The following is a 19,387-nucleotide window of genomic DNA, read 5'->3' on the forward strand; positions in this document are numbered from 1 at the left end:
TTCTCCACGTTTAAAACACTGTTAAAGCATGTTGGTTTCCCTAGAAAAATGAGTTTATATTCCAGAACAATGTTACATCTTTGAAATTTTTCTGAATTCGGATCCCTGACGAGCCCACCATTTCTTTAACGAGTTTATGATCATAAACTAAGTAATAGAAAGGAACCTAACTGTCACAGAATTAGGCAAAAAAAAATAACTTGGTTTTGTCTTAGAACTATTTGACTATTTTTCGTTGTACATCAGTACAATGTTATCTAGGGTGAATAAGAGTTTCTCCAGGTAAGCGACTGTATTAACATGTACCTCGCCGTAAATTACTTGCGACGCAGGGACGTTAATCACATGATATGCACGGTTATTTTGCCCTGACTATTGCTCACTCTCCCATGGATTTAAGTAAGATCAATTTCTAAACCGTCACTGGTCGTTTTGGATCACGTCAAGGAGTATAGGCCCTCCATTGTTCTCCAGCCATAGGGGTAAGTGTTAAATTTATATTTCATTTGATATGCGAAGCTTATTCGGTTTGTAATGTCTTATCGCGTGATAATGCATTTATTACAACGCAGATTTGAACTTTGAATTACAAGTCACTATTAGAGGTTAATGTATTAGCATATATCTAGAGATTCTACAGAAACTATTATTATGACCAATTTGGTTGTATTTTAGCTGACTGTACAAGGGGTCTAGAAGGATACGTTTGGTTAAATTTTGTTCCAATCGGACTCATTTTTATGTTCATAAGATTATTTTGTATCTTAAGTTGTGTTCATAAGATTATTTTGAATCTTAGTTATGTTCATAAGATTATTTTGAATCTTAGTCGTGTTGATAAGATAATTTTGAATCTTAGTTGTGTTCCAAGAGATTATGTGAGTCTCTCTCATAGTTTATGACATTATTTTGAAACGCATCTGAATATCATAAGATTATTTTGAATCTTAATCGGAGTCCATACTTGAGATTATGTGAATCTCTCTTTTAGTGCATAATACTGTTTGAAACGTATCTGCAGTCCATGAGGTTCTTGGATCTGTATGTCATATTGAGTTCATATTCTTTGTTTACTTTCAATGTGTGAATGTTTGTGTAGAATGAGTGGGTCAATCGTATGTTGAGAGCGTGAGAGAATCATTGTATTTTTACACAATATATTTTTCTTTATCAATTCATTTCATAAATTTCCATCTTTCACACATTGCGTTTGTCTTATTCATTTAGTCCAAATACCCACTCGGTTTCTGTTCTGCGACCAAAATATACAAGTTTCGTAAATTTAACCATCAAAGTTATAAAATACAAAATTAAGAGGAACTTAAAAAGGTTATCAAAAGTCTAAACAATCGAATATTCCTATTTTCAGATCCTTGAATGTACTGGTCTGCCAACAGTCCTCATATATACCACAAAGTCATTATCCATTAGACCTTTGAAAACATTTAACATATTCCCATAAAAATATCATTTTAGTCTAATCAGCATTTTATAATTCCAATAAATAACCCCAAAACATATTTGCTTTCAAATAATATCTTAACACAAGATTAAATATGTGCGCAGAATGTGACGTTACAATAGGAATATAAGAAATAATCAATAAATAATTTTCCAGCCTATTTATGTAAAAACAGCCATAAATGGCAAAAACACGTTTGAAATAAAACTTTGACAAATGTTATTTTGCGAGTCCCGTAATTATCAACAGTTGCTCAAGCAGACTTTTATAACGTATTTGTCATTTGCTGATCGATATAGATCTTGACATCAGCCGGGTCGAAATTCTTGAACAAATATTAATTAGTAACGTATTGATGATTATACAGTAATCAACTTACTAGCGTTTTTACTTTCGAAATACCCAGATGTCTAGCAAGCTCAAGTAACTGATCGTGTTTCATAAGATATAACCTCTCTTGGATAGAATTGGTAACAGAGTTTAATACATTAGGTGACATGAAGGAATGCTTGCTGGTGTCACTAATATTTCTAAATATGTGAATTTAAAATCCCGAACAATTTGAATGTAACGGTCAAAAGCAATTTTGCTTTATCTGAGCATATAATAACTTCAGACCCCCGTTTTAGTCGCCAATTTATGCTATGATACTTATGGGTTTAACTGGGAAACCGAAAGAAGTTAACCAACTGAACGTCAAATAGGAATAAATACGTTTGTTTATCAAAATCTTATATGCAAGCTAAATACAACAACTAAATGAGAGGATATGGTTCAAAGGCTCTCTTCTAATACAATCGAAGTTTTTGCAAAGAAGGATGAAACATGAACTCAAATAACAGTAAAATGTATTTGTAACTTTCTAACTAGGTACATAAATGTGCTTGACAATGATCATTAGGTTAAAGTACAACGTGCATTCACAGATAATGCTAAGCATACAATACAGATATACAGAGTACTCACAAATTCCATACTCCTGAATCAATCAGTACGGCGACCTTTACATAGTAGTCTTACTTTAACTGGCGAGTTTTAACTGTGGATATAATTTAGAAAGAAAGAAACATTTCCATTCAATATAGTTAAAGTATTTACAGAAAAAGAGTGTTGATCACCGAAACCACAACAATGAAAAGAAAGATAAATAAAATATTGATGTAATTGTGTTTATAATAGCTTTCTTCACAAATTTATTCTATTGCATTATTAGGTATATTACCAGAAGGCATGTGATGTTTAAGAACATAAAATAGAAATAATGTACAAATTAATTTATCATTGTTTAATAGGAGTTATCAGACTATCTTCATATTTGACAATATTGTACCATCCTCGTAGCTTCTTTCATTGTAGCTGTTCGAACCTGTCCTCTCGATTGCGTAAATGTGCAACATTTCCATTAGATACCACAGAATCTGGGGGACTAAAATGTTTATCTTTGTCCAGTCCAGTGAAACGTCTGAAAAGATCCTTAGGTTCCAAAGCTGCAACAGTAAGATAATATATTCTTTAACATATGAAGGGACCGTGAGATCAGGTAAAATTTATATTTCTGCGTTTTTTTTCATGTCATGTTCTCTACATCCAAGCAAGAAAATGTCCAATAGGGATTTAAGCCGAAGTTTTTCAAGAGAGACACAAAGTATTAAACATTCAGATATTTCCAAACTTTCTCCCGAGATCATTCATTCTTTAAATTAATAGAAACAAAATGTAATTAAGCCAAACGTTTTTAAATTAAAAAAAACAGATAATAAGGTTTGACCATATGGAATTTAAACACGTGAGAACAGATAAAAAAAATGATTAGAAGTTATTGGTTATATGCAAATGCCAATTTTCATTTGCCGTAGTACTGACGTTTTGCACCATCTTTTATTTTCTCTGAGACACATGCGAAGAATTTCTTTGAATATTTCATATAATATATACTATTTTATGTAATGTCAATAATAAGACATTGCAAACCTTTATTTTCGACTAAAGTTTCTAGCTGGAAATTGTTTTGGTCCAGAAGAAGATATTGTTGCCAATAAGATCCGGAATGTCCATCAAGTGTCCAAATGAGTCGGTAGTCGTAACTACTGTCTTCTATTTTTAAGTTACCGCTCTAGGTTTTGGAAAACATGATAAAGGGAGATAAATGTGTAATACGCTATAGATAATGCATTGATAACTTAGTATCACCATTTCTATACACCTCTGCTTTCTATTCCAAGCACAAGTCAGTAATACACGGTGATCTCTGCAGACGCATTTCAATATATCATGGAATATGCATGCAAAAGGAGGTATGAAGAGATACCGAAAATAATGTGATGTGTGAATAAGTAGAACCGAAATCATTCGTAAGATAGTAATTGCAAGATTACCAGACAATGTGGCAAAATGTGGGTGAAATATTAACTGAAACGGTAACTAAATTGAAACGATGGCTGAAGAATTTGTCCTGATGCTGCTATTTATCATTAAAGCAAAACGTTGATTCTATAATGCAACGACTCTATAAGGATGTACCTATACCTGGAACAATAATTCATCCTATCAAAATTTCTAATTCAACCAAAGAATATGCCTAACATAGGTACAACTTTATGAAAATGCAAGGCGGTTAAATGTATCCTGTGAGAAAGAAATAACAACAAACCGACGCCGACACAAAACCATCTATTTTAAATGTGGCAATTCAATACCCACTGTCCAACAAAGACTTAAATAAATCCGACAGTAGATAGTTAGGGCACTGTTTTAGTCTGAATAAACTACTATATCACAGTTTTTTTTGGCATTGTCCTTAATTGATAACAAATGATATGCAAAAGGCTTATTATGGAAGAAATCTAAATAAATGGCCTGTCCGCACTATCATCTGCATAGCCTTTTAAACATATGATAAAAAGTATAAAGATGTATATGACCATGAGGTAAACAAATACATATAGATATCTTTGATGGAAGATGTGTTTTAGTATTCGCTTGAAAAACAAATATTGCCTGTAACGACTGCGATACCATATATGGATTACCAGTGCTATATTCGCTTTGCCCAATGGTAAACACTCTCATCATACTTCATTCATACATCGTAGGTAACTAGCTACTTCCGTTGGTATACAAAATAATCTAGAATATATTATGGAGAAACATTGCCCAACAGGATAATAGTTTCAAATAATTATCAGTTACTGCTAATTATTCTTGCTCAGTAAAATAGAATAATTCATATGTTCATCCTGACTTTGCAAAAGTAAGAGGAAACATAAACAATTAAAATACGCAAGAAAAATGCTTCACTTATGGAACATTAATTATTTCTAAAGTCATCTCCGTTAAACAAAACAGTGACTATTTATGCAATAGACGCGGAGTCTGTTGTGATATGAGTATCTGGCAGAATCTGACTATTCGAGTATTTTAATATCAAGATCCGTATATGTGCTACATTGTTGGGATTGTTCAAGCATATGCTTTAGCAGCATCAATATAAATACTTAATGCCGTTTTGTATTTAACTGGCCTGCTATCATTCAAATGCATACGTTAATTTGATGACTCCCTTAGATTTAGATGGAATGTATAGTGATGAAGAATAAAAACAAAGATACAAGTTCAACGTTAAATGTGTGGATTATATTGCACACATTTGAGAACATACGAAAACAAGAAATCATAACTAACACATGTAACACACATACGTGTATACATTTGTGTTAGTGAACAGTCCATTGTTATGTGTGGCTTAGAGCACACAATTGATCCAAATCACCAGGGCACTAGCTGATACAGTACATGCGAGACATTAGGATAGCAACTTCTAGAAGCGAGTGCTAGATAAATATTGTACAATATAATAAAATAATGTACTTACGATGACTCTCTCACACTGTTGATTTGATCTTTTGACACATCGGACGGTCATGTATGCCCCATTATCCATGTCCTGGTAGTATGCAACATCCTATTTGAATAAATATGTGAAAATTTATATCGGCAGGCTGAAAGGTAGATGGTAACTGTTCCAACCAGTATATATAAGTATATATGTTGACTACAGTTAGCTTGTTACGTTGTCACTTGTGGCAAACGAGTTGGCATTTCAATATTTGTATATTTATGTATGTAGATAGGTTTATAAACGTGTGAGTTTACATTGGATTAGTTTATTAGTTAAGTAGCTTGTTGTGCAAGTTACATGTTCAGGTAAAACCTTTGTAAGTGTTTATGTATGATTAGATGGCTAGTATAAAGGACGGTATGTTACATTGATAACAAGCTGCTTTCCAAGCTGGATGAATAGGTCCTTAATTGTATCGTCATGAACATGCGTTTAAACAAAAGATAAAGCACTTAAACGTTTCAAAAAGTACATATGGCTTTATTAACTGCCAAATCCGATTTCTACTAAACAATATAGATGCGTTTTGCGGTAGGAAACATTATGATTGTGAAATGACACAAATATATATCGTTCAAAACTTATTATGTATCATAGTAAGCAACAGTTAAGAGCTGGTTTGAACGCACCTGAAGTGCTTGCGTCATCTACTACAAGGATATCTGCATACAAGCAAGATACGAGCAAAGCAAGAAACCTGATTACTTTACAGAATCTATGCGACTTTAATGCGATGTGAATACGTTTACAATAAAAGAATGAATAACATGAGCTTTAGAGAACCATATGTTAAGATGCGTCTTGAAAAAAACGTTCTTAGCAAGGATAATGTCGCTAATAATGAAATCTAATTGATGAGCAAGCAAGTAAATTAGCATTTAACACGTTTCGTAGTCTATAAGGATTCAATGCTTGAGTGTTTAGTTGTATGTCCAAAATAAGATTTTCTTGAACTGCTTAAATCAAGTAGAAGTTTTGCATTAACTAGTATTTTAACAAACAGTTGTACTACTTAATATTTACATCTGAAAAGATATATAATATGCGTATTAATGCTGTATTTTAATATTTTTTTGCGTAAAAATGGAAGTGGAGAACAAAGATCTGAGAAAGCGAATTCATGGTATAAAAGTATGATTTTGATAGCTTATAAATTTGTGTCTTCATGAATGTTGCTTGAATTAAGTCACCGAATCTGACAAACAAATTAAATAGGTTTCATATGATGTACTTTCTTCTGTGGTGTCAGCAGAGTGATGTGCGATATATATCAGGCTTCTGAAACAATTGTAAAAGCTTATTTAGATAATCGATGGTACGGTTTTTAGATAGTGGATCTCCTAAATACACGGGGTTCTGATGTTTAAAGACTTGTGAGTTTTCTTAAAGATACGGGATTATTATTTCTATAATATTTGTGAACTTGACGCCAGGCCGATACTATCGACTGATTTAAGTTGTTCTACCGAAGTAAAGACAATGAGAGTGAAAAATGTTATTAGTATGAATCAAAACACAACGCTAGAACGTTATTAAATTTCAACAGTTTATAGATAGGTAAAATAAACATTTCTTTATGGTAGCGCAAAAGCAAAATTCTCATTCTTATCAGAGAAGAATTTGCCAGCACGTTTGTGTGGAATACATACGTGGTCATAATTATATGTGTTACATAATCTCATAAAAGAGAATACGATTTTAGATTTGTCCATTTCGAGAACTAAAATACATACTGTAAATATAAAGATTTATGAATCATATTTAATTTGGATAAATTAGAAATAACTACACTAGTTCAGAGAGGAAGCTTGTATACGGCATAATGAATTAATAACTGAGGAATTTAATGTGAGTAAATATCCTTGAATTAAGCGAATTAAAATGGAAAATCTAGTAAATTCACTACTGCTACCCAGGATAACTAAGAACAATTCATGGAAAACATGTTTCGATTAAAAATAAAACCTGGCGGTTCAGTATATGATAACAACAGCAATAATAATAATAATAATAATAATATGATAACAACAACAGCCATAATACTAATAATAATAAAAAATAATAATAATATTATTAATAATAATAATAGTAACGCGAATTTAGTACATCGCCTAATCGTTAGAAGCTCTGAGCGATGTATAACAGCTGATAACAGAAAACAATATAAAATGGCAGGATCACGAAAATAAGCAACATGAAATTGCAAAGACATGCCAAAAATAATTAAGGCAGTAAAATTATGCACTTTTTAAGTATCTTCCTGTAGTAAATCGGTGAGTTTGAAGAGCACTCTGGAGTGGCATGACAGTGTCGTTGTGTCTAACACGACTGAGCAATTTGTTCCGCCCAGCTGGACCATTTTTATGCAAGAGAACGTTATCCATATGGATTCGTTTTGACAGTGAGAACAAGATGAATACGAACTTAGAGGGGCGTAACATTCTATATTAGCCTGTGTAAGGTAATATAGGTATTAGACTGGAGCTAGTCAATGAAATGTAGCAAACTGAATGGATATTGTTTTTGTTCATAGACCGACTGGATAACCAGTGATGGTTACATAGCAGATGGAGGTGTACTAATTTGTTTCTTTCTGTAATGATGATCTAAAGAGCCACGTTTTGAACATATTTTGTTTCTGTAGTAGATACTGAGACGAATCAGAAAGCATGTGTTTTAGTAAATAAATTAAAAGAAACTTGCAAATCGAGCTGATTGGTATCAGCTTAGATGCATTAAGCCATGCATATATTCATGACATGTTGGTGTAATGAGAGTGTACAGTTAAGAGTGACAACTAGGTTTTGCACAGACTGTGTAAATTTAAGGTTGTTATTGTTGATAAACATTGCCTGAGGAAACAAATGTGAACGTCAATATCTTTACGTAGTAATCAGGATGGCTTCACTTTTATCGTCATTCTTTTGAAGATTGTTACACGTCATCCCTGACATCACATAGGAAATGCATTTCTCTAGGCCTTGGATGGTAGCTCAGTTAGACAGCAGTAATTTATATCTTTGAGTGTTATAAGCGTACAATGTTTGAGACACACGATGTCGACCTATGAAACATGAGCATGTCTGGGTGTATAGAATGATGAGAATTATATAACCAAAAGAATGATCAATTCGGCCGGAATGTTTTCCATTTGCGAACACAGTCTGTGTCCTGTTGACCAAGTAGGGCCTGAACCATCGTAAAGATATATCATGATTGCCAAATAAATGATGGAGACAGTGAAGTAATAAATAATGGATTACTGCGTCAGATGTCGTAAAAAATCAAGGAAGGTGAGGCCTGTAATCGTTTCCATTATCTAAAGCAGAAAGAAGACCGTTAACTACCCACAAAAGGGCACATTCAGTCCAACGGTGTGAGTGTTAAGCAGATTGTATATAGGTAAAATGACTAATTGAATTCAAATAATGTAGACATTGGGATGAATCTACTTTTTCATAAATTGTTGACAAGACTGAGAGGTTAGAGGCAGAGTAGAATTCCTTTAATTCATTAGGATCTAGAGTCTGTTATTTAGTCAGAGGCTTAAAAATAGCAGTTTTGAAAAGTGATGTGAATCGCCAGAATGATGGTGAAGTATTCACTACTTATATTGTTTGCACAACTCTCAGTTATTTGTATAAACAGTTTTCCTTGGGCTATCATGCGTTACTATGTTATTTCTGAATGAATTGGTATACTTATATATATGTTTTTGCTTTCTTTAGATACTGTGGTGGAGTTAGCTAGTAAGGTTTCTAATTTCCTTTAATACGGTTACTGTGTCTGTTATTTTAAACGTGTATTATTTATTTAAATACATATCTTTTGTACAATTATCTTTTACAGTATATACCCATTTTTCTTCGATTCTTACACGTATATTACTAAAGAAAGCTTATTTTAATTCCTATTACTTTTGTAGTTTTCCATCCTCGAATAAAGAATCAAAACATAACCTTTTCTTGCGAACGTAAAACATTTAATTCATAATATCAAGGATCCCCTTTGACAATATTTTCATCAGCGCACAATTTGGAATGCGATGAATACATACCTCTCTTTCCAAATTGGTTGCTTTTTTCAGGATATATCGACCGTCCTTCATCTTTTGCAGAACATAAATATCAGCATTTGGATTAATCGCGTAGTTCCTCCTCAAGTTTAAGGTCAGGTCATCTGATCCCCGACGGAGATGAAAGGTCAACTAAGCAGGTAGGTCAGGGTCACCGAGAGTCTGTTTATCAGTCTGGAATCCGGTGGTCACATCTTTCAGCCAGACTGTCCCCAGACGTGTAGGTACTAACAAAATGCAGATTAGATAATATTTCAGAAGACGAAGTCAGCAAGCAATGGACGAGTAAACCAACAACATACATTTCTATCGGTGAGTTGTTATTTTCCGTCGAAGTATCAAAATAAAAATAAATAAAGAAAACGTTGATCAGAAGTTACAATTTTTGTACACGAATATTCCAAGTTTTCTGCTCCAGTGAAATGTATTGCAAAATCAAAAAAGGTTGTTTCAATATATGCTTGATTAGGGTTATACGGGGCACGTTGTCTTACTCTTAAGGTTTTGAACTAACATCTAGCAACTTACAATTCTTAATTATTATTCAAGATTTATTGAAATAATGAACGTTTATAAATCGTTGGAATACGTTTTTTCTCTTTTAAATTGCAACTGGAATGAAAACTGATAAAATGTATGTAGGTATATGCCGAAAACGGTATGGAAACAATCATGATCCAAACGTTTACACGAAAATCGAAATTTAAATATTATCATACACGTGACACATTTCTTGTCAAAAGATAAAACTTCAAAACATCCAAATCTTATAAGGCGGAAAGTATACATATTAAACATTACTTTACCTAAAAATGCATTTCTTAAAATATTTATAATTATGTGAAATTAGTTCTAGTCTTTAAGTATGTTACAATCAATACATGTTATTTTTTACTCATTGATGCATAGATCTATGCTCTTTATAAAATGATTTTTTACGATGAATAAAACATCAATAGGGCAAAACAAATCATTTATAATTCAGCACCAAAAGTATTATCGTTGGATTGAAAACAATTATCGGCCTTATGATGTAATTATTCTGATAATTCTTTATGGAAAACAACATATTTATAAGTGTAGAATCGTAGATCATAGTCAAGTTGTTTCAGTACATGTTCTTTTAATGCTTCTCTCTATATATACATATATATTCTAAAACAAAGAAGAATTTCTTCGCTATTTACCATTATCTCAATTTTGACATCATTCTTTACCAATTTCCAAACACTTTGTTGAGAGTCAAATGTTAACATTTTATTGTCACGAGTATTGAAATATTTTCCTACATATATTAACGAAACCCTCCATTGCCCTTTCATGATATATTCCAAGGCAAATATTGTCAAATTATACGGCTTTTATTTTCTGTTATTTGCCAGTGCTATCAACGTCTGCATTAATATGTCTATTAATCTTCTGATATTCATAAAACATTTAGGCCATTAACTTTTTCCATATTTAGCTGACCATTATTCTCTTTTAAAATGTCAAATTACTGACTAGTTTTGTACTTAATTGAAGAGATTCTTTTTGTTTTTCTTAACCTCTTTTTCTCGTTTGGTCATATAAGGATTAATACATATTTTGATCTACTGTAGAATCATCATAGAACAATCCATGGCAGTCCTGAAAATTATTAAATTATTTCCTCTGTGAAACAAAGAAGTGTTGAATAGGTTATTGTGTCACTCTATAGATGCAATTTGTAACACTACACTGTCGGTATATACTTTTGTACCACGGATACACTTCATTGTCACATTATAAAATATATAATAATAAGAAAGTTTCTCTTGAGCTTTATAGTCTTACAAGGATTATTTGAACTATGTAGATAAGTTAAATTGTTATTCTTTGGTGACATTGACTTTTGCCTACTTGATTATGAAATTGATCTTCATGAGATTCTTCAAACGTTTCATAAATGCCGGTCATCCACAAACCATTCAGTCAGTCACCTTCATCATTTGACCCAAAATCGGTTGTACAATAGATGGCGGGACAACTTCAATCACATGATACGCTCGTCCTTCTAGCTGGCATAGCAAAATAAAATATAATGTTTCAATTTATGTTATTGTTCCTTCTATATAGTATGTTCATTGTAGCAGAGTGTTTTTGTCAATGTTATAAAACTGCCATACACTGATCAGATGCAGAAGAGAGTCCTTAGAAAATCAAAATACACATAAATATTATCATACACGTGACACATTTCTTTAATACTGGATACGTAATACACTGAATACATGCACTATTTCTAAAGACTTATCTACTCCGCTATCACATTTAAGGATGATGATGGTAATAATGATTAGTACTGGGTCAACTATTATATCTATTAGTGCTACTACTACTACAACTACTACCTCATTACAATTACTAAGATTAGTATGCATGAAAGGTTCTGTTCAAAGTGTGCACTAATGTCCCTCATTCACTCGAATACCCAACATGGTATGGACATTTGAATATAAAAAGGACTGCAAAAGCAGAAATTTGGAAAATACAATGATCGCTCATTTAAACATTTTCATTGACATTTGTTCTTCATGATTTGTCCGCAGTCCACCTGTACAGTGTGCCTAAAGATTGAAAGGTTGTAAAACCAGATCGTGAGTTTTGTAAAGAAAATGTAAAGATAAGTGAAATTATTGTGTGCCACTTTTAGTATCGGAAATGGACATATATTGATAATGAAAGAAAATATATTTAAGCTATCGTTTGATACATGTTAATTGGTTTAGACGATCTGGACAGATGTTGTATTCCTTTGATTCTGACCATAGCAATACCAAATATAAATTCTGGTCGTCAGAAGTGAAATAAATTGAGATATATGAGCATATATTCCAAGCAGAAGAAATTTGAAACTTAAATGAATGTGAGATTGCATTAGTTTCTTTTTAACAGCATAGTGACTCCTTGCTGACATATTATCATTTCATCGTGAGAAAGTTTGGAACTATTGGTTTGCATTATGCGGTGCATAGAAGCTGCAGCACTATAATGATTTTCAAAATCACAAAAATTATATTAGTCCTGAAATTAATAAAATAGGATAGAATACTGTGTCGAGAAAAATACCTGAGCGAACATAAACCAGGATTCCAAGGACCAAAACGTGTACACCTGTATTCATTCTCAATTCAAAGGCTGTTGAAATGCTGATAGGTTCAGCCACTATAACCGAGCTATATAAATCTACCTATTAAATAAGATTCACTGGGCATGAATTCGAAAGCTCGTGATAACTTTTCTCTGGTCACGTGTTGATTTTCCTTTGGTTTTATTATTTCAATGTCTCATAAAATAGTATATTCAGAGACATACCGGGTGAAACTTGTTTATATCTAGCAAGTGGCAAAGTAATCCATTATAATTGATATGCATGCCTGGATATATGCATTTGTTATGCAATTCGTTTCTTCATTGAATAATTCAATGCACGCCACCGAATGAATGACTTGTTACTGAATGTAGCCTTTAAATACGTCATTCATCAACAAATTATTGGTGTGGCCGGGTGATATGTTAAAATAAACAAAATTGTTGAAATTGTTGATAACATAATCAGAAAGCAAGCACGTATCTTTTATGATCAATGATAAGGTTTCACAATTTTTATCACTTAAAATCAATAAAGATTAAAGAATAAAAACGAAATAAGTCAGAAGTGATTGCATATTTTCATTGTTATCTTATTATTGTTTAATCTAAAGTATTATCTAACCTAAGATATATTGCATTATAACAAATAATTTAGATTAAGAAGTATCAAAAATATTACATAATGGCGAAAGTATATCTCCTTTATGGAAAATGGAAAGTCGATACATATGGAAAAGGCAGAACAATAATTCCAGTTTTAGATTGTTATCAGTTTATACTTCAATGGCTAGAACTATTTGCCAAATCTATAAAGATAATAAAATCACAGACACAATTAAAATGCAAAGGATCGAAAAATTTGATGTGAAAAATATGCATCCAAATAAATAAGTTAATTAATTCCTTTAAAAGGTTTGATGAAACTAGAATACCAACAATATATGTAAATACATAAATCCGTAGTTGATAATCTAGTATTAAAGATGACATGAAACTTTTCAAATTCAGTTAACTTCGAGATCTTCATGACGGGTACCTGAAATAAGATATTTTAGTGTTATTTGAAAGTAGCTTGATCTGTATGTTTGAATAATCACAAATTAGATCAATGACAATCTTTCAGTCCACCTTGATTGACTTATAATGCTTGTCTTGAAATAAATAGCGTTTTAATTCCTCGTGGCTTATGATGTTTCTAATAATTGAATAATAAATTAGAGGTGGTAAAATAAAAGAAATGTATCGAGGTCAGTATTAAACCCTACAATGGTCAACCAGGAGAGGGAAGATGAGAGGAACAATTACAGAATGTTCTAGAAAAAGGTCCAGACTTAATGGATGGTTTGCATTACAATACAACAAAGGAAAGAATTCAAATTACAAGCATACATTCCAGCATGTTGGAAAAATAAGGACGCTACATTCGAGCAAACTAGATACTCCGTTTCGATGAAATAATCAGGGTCAACACGTATACGATGCGTTGAAGTCTTAACAGGGCAACTTCATTGCTTTGATAACTTGTAGAATGTGTCATATTCACCACGTTATCAAAATTAATCATCACGTATCAAGTATCCAAAATCCGACAGAAAAAGCATAGTTTACACATTGAGCTACTTGCTATTTGCTACTTCTCATGTTACCATACCTTACAATGTCGACTTCCATAAGTTTTAAGATTCGTTAATTATGTCAATTATTATTTTTCATGTCAGCATACAAGTTAATCGTACATTAATAAACATATTTGCTTCTAGATTTTTTGTAATGTCTGCCTAAGATGTCTTTCATCTTAAGATAATATACATATAGTTATTTATATGTCAACCATGGCATGAATATGACACTTACGAAATAAGATTTAATAGTTTATTTTATTAGGCAGAGAACTAACAAGATTACCATTGCCAATAATATCATTAAAGAACATTCTTTGGTTTAAGCTTTTTTATCTTTTGGGGGCGGAGTGGTACACATTATGGGGTAATTTGTTTCAGCGGGAGATGTAGAAATTCACTCTTCTACCACTTTAGACTGATCAATTATGTTTAAAGGAAATTAAGGTAACAACAAACAAACAGCCCAAAAGATCTATAGATTTAGCATTCGACACTATGAGTGTCTATACTATCATTAAATATCCGTCTTTGGTTTAAACTATAAATTGAATTAAAATAAAAGATAGGTAGTCGATAATTAAATGTTGATAAATATTAATATTTTGTCTGATTTGTTTTCTGTCGAAAGTTTATATTTAGGGTATTGTTTGTACTTAACGAAACAAAGCTGTTTACATCATACTGCTTTTCATCTTTTCGTTACGGAGAGTATATGCAACGACCCCTTTTTCATCTAGCCTCCCCGACCACACCACACCCCTCTATAGAAGACAAACAAACAAACCATCATGCCTTCAAACGTTAATGTATGGCCATTGATGAGATCAGTACACAAAAGTCTGGGTTAGGCTTTAATCTTTCCAAAGAACTGCATAACTTTTGTATAAATAAAACATATCATGTGTAAAAATTTTAGCGTAGGGATAAAAATTGGTTATGCAAATCCCAAATTGATTATCAATGGCAAGGTTCACCTATGTTGAATAATATCACTGTCATATTGCGTAACATCGGTATGTTCAAAAAAATGAGAACAGGTTATGTTGTAATCTAATTTAAATACCTAAGAAACGTAAAATACAATATTGGAGAAACGCAAGCAACAGTGGTAAATACAAAATTACAACAAGTGCTTTGTTATGTGACCACAGGTCAGTTCCACTTTAATGACATTGATATTAATCCAATATATTGTTCCGGGAAACCAATGCATATTAGGATTTGTGAATCACCAACCAACCTCATATTCCCTTTTTGCATTACAGGTATTATTACAATCATCACTTTGGACATCGCGCGAATAACAATTATTATATTGATATATATGAAGCATACAGCAATATTTCATGTTACAGAAAAAAAAAGAATCGAACATATGCAAAAATTGTTTTATTTTGTGGTGGGGTAGTACACAGTATGGGATAATGTGTTGAAATGGGAGTTATAGAAGTTCACTCTTCTATCACTTTGGACTGATCAATTATGTGTAAAGAAAATTAACGTAAAAACGAACATAAACACCCATAAAACCTATAGATTTAGCATTCGATGTCAGCGTTAGTGTGTAGGGGAATTTAATATATGTGCATTTAACATTAAGGAGGTCAATTTGAGAGCCAATTGTGAATATAACATTGAATCCAATCCACATCCTTAGCTCTGTTGTGGTACTGTTTCAGACGTATATATGATAGGAAAACTATCACGTTCTTCTTCAAATTTAAAGTCGCCGCATGCGCCAAGAGATTTCGATCAAGGGTGGATATTTGTTCAGAGCAGAAATGGTTTTCATGACGTCATGACCGGCAGCGTAGATAGCGTAACGATAGCATCTTTCCATATCATCGTTGAAAATATTGCCAAGGTGTGATGAAATAATGTTTGTTTCTTATCGTGCATGTGAAAATGAAAGATATTGTCTTATGATATGCCGAAAGGAATAAAACTTATTTCAAAACAGGCCGTTTTTCTGGTGCATAACAACAATTTGACACCAAAAAAAACATGAAAACTGCAACAATACAAAAAGTACAAGAATAGAAACAGAAGACTGCAAGACAGTGAGTTGACTAGGGAAACATGTTACCAAATATTTGTTTTAATTAATTAAAAAGTGTTAAATGCATGCTACTTTTTAGATTGAGAAAATTTTATATACATTTGTGTCCATGACCTCCATCTATAGACATATATGTATATGTGTATACATGTGTGTCTGTGTGTGTAGTGTGTATATATATATATGTACGTGTATATCTATGCGTCTGTCTATTTGTGTATATCTGTATGTATATGTGTATATGCATGTGTGTGTCTATGTGTTACTATCTGTAACATAGTACTAACATCTGTGTAAACCAAATATCTGAAATAATTAAAAATATATAATCTACCTTTCATGTAGTAATCCTAATTATAAATTTGTAACATCGAAACACGCTCTATAAACGATAAAAGGTATAAACGATGACACCCTTTCCACATATAATGAAATCCAAGCGACATTATATTGGCGGAGAGAACAAAATCAGGATACAAATAAATAAATATTTGTGAAAGTGGAAAAACCTGAAAAAAGCAGAGATAAAAACAAGCATACACTTCAATTTTATAAGAGCAAAAAAGTTCTTGACAATAGATCTTTATATAATTCTTTACGCATTAAAAGAAGTACTAAATTATTAGTAGGGACTTTTCTTGATACAACATATTAAACCCGAAAAGAAGAAATTTACAACGTATATATATATATATATATATATATATATATATATATATATATATATATATATATATATATATATCAGATTCAATTAAAAAGAATCGTACATCAATGTGGAAACTTTTCATAATTTGCAATCGTTATAAATTCCTCTAGGATCACCAGTTTTACCCAGTATGCTATAACTTCGATAAATATATATATTAATAATAATAAAAATAACTGTAATCGAAATTGAAGGCAATACGTTGAAAATGTTTTTAAACCAGGATTCAACCTCTAAAGGCCAATTAGACTAAGCGATGTGGAAGAAAAGAAATATATATATATATATATATATATATATATATATATATATATATATATATATATATATATATATATATATATTAACATGGTGACAAATTATGGGAAGACCGTGTGCACTAGATTTCATATAAATGGAGTGCCCAACTTGTCATTATCTCATTAACATGATGGAACGTATGATTGTATTATATAATCTTATACAAGTTGGTTTGTAATCATCAACATTTTCAGTTGATTTGAGAAGTTATAGAGTGTGCTGCAAACAGCATGCTACCGAATCAAGTCGGCAAGTCCAAAAATGCGTGAACAATCTTTATTTTATCCAGCAAGCTGCATCTAATCTTTTGCTATGTTTCATGATGCCACTCCTAATAAGGACAAATTTTATATGTTATAAGATTTGGTATTTATGTCAATTAATATTGACCAAATTAAAGTGAAAATGAAACATACAGGAAACAAATTTATTTGCTTCTCGGTTTTATTATATGCTCCGTATTTATCCGTTAACTTTGCATTGAAAGAATTGTTCAGTATTTTACGATATTGAACTCGCGCTCAACTTCATATAGCAATCTTAAAAGAACTACTTTCTATTGTAAACAAACAATGGATGCAGACACCAACACTTTTGATTTGCAAACATATCATAAACACTCACGTAGCAGGCGGTTTACGTTTTGGTTGATTAAATTTGTTTTTGAATGAATGTTTTTGAATGAAATAAAGCAGATGTTTTATGGACTGCCACATACCAGCTGCTTTGTTACATTCCGCGCTAGCGTTTTTGATACAATGTTTCGGATTTAGTCGGGCGATAGATGCCAGATTTCATGCAGTTGCAGGGTACCTTTAAATAACATGCAAGTGAAAAAGGCATAAACTTTTTTTATTTAGCTGGTAATAAGAATGGCAAAAAATATACTTACAGTTCTACAATCCTGAACTTGCTCAAAGTGTACTTTCTTCTGCAAATCCGAAATACATGAGCCATGTCAAGGGTTCTCAAGCTTCATTACACATTTTGAAATTGTGCTGCAATTTCGACTATTTTCCAAGTGCAATTACATCCTCCTCACTTCACTCAAAATAAAATAAACATTAGGTTCCAGGGCGTCTTTTTGATAATTGCAATTGAAAGACTTCATATTTTTCCCACATTGTGATTTCAAACATTCATGACAAAACAGAAACGCACCTGCATATGTTAACACGCTTCTCCCTTGCTGCCTGAATCCGATGTATTTCATGGAGATTAGTCACTGATAAATTCAGTCCATAATCACGCAATTTCGAAGAATTGAAAAAAATACCAAAATATATTCACACAATATCAAATGGAAAGGTTGTTGAATGCACATTCATTCACAATATGACTCCAAATGTAATTTTAAATAGACCAAAACGCCACTAAGTTCAAATTTATCTGGACGGAATTATGTGCACATTAATAATATTGTTGTTGTGTAGTGATTAATCTGATCTTGTGTATTTAGTTTGGAATGCGATATACATTCAGTTACTTTGTTTCTTGCAGTGTGTTTTGTTTATATAATTAAGCCTCAGGCAGAATAAGAAAATGAGCATATAATAAAAAGGTTACTGTATTTGTATGGAAAAATATGAACTCGTTTTGTCGGATGGACATACTGCACGCACGAGGTGGTGCACTATTTCCATCCAAGAAAACTCGTTTAAATTTTTCAATATAAATGCGTTAACCTATAAATATTAATGTCTGTCCCGGATGGTTTAAATTCTAAGATTATATATCATCATCATTGATTGTTAAATTAATATAATTTAGTCAATTTTGCATGATGAAAGGAAACGTTGGAATTTTACTCCACATTACTATATATAAATTTTAAAAATAACACTTTCAAGTGCTGGTATAAAGCAATTTGATATGCCAACACTACTGGTATATCAAACTGTGATCCGCCCATGGCGCAATAATACGCATATATAAAAAGTCTAGTGACCGTCTGCAGTTGATTCTAGATCAATGATGAATTGCCATACATTAACCATTTGTGACGTATGAAAATAAAGTTAAAACGTATTAATATTCCTCATTTTCGAAATGATTTTAATACGGTGCACATTTTCATCACTATTCTTTCTGATTTCTGTCGTCCCCCCCCCCCCCATGCATAGCTGACAAATTACCCAGAAATGCGGA

This window comes from Sinohyriopsis cumingii, chromosome 14, assembly GCF_028554795.1.
Source record: "Sinohyriopsis cumingii isolate HCF-2022 chromosome 14, ASM2855479v2, whole genome shotgun sequence".
Lineage (NCBI taxonomy): Eukaryota > Metazoa > Mollusca > Bivalvia > Unionida > Unionidae > Sinohyriopsis > Sinohyriopsis cumingii.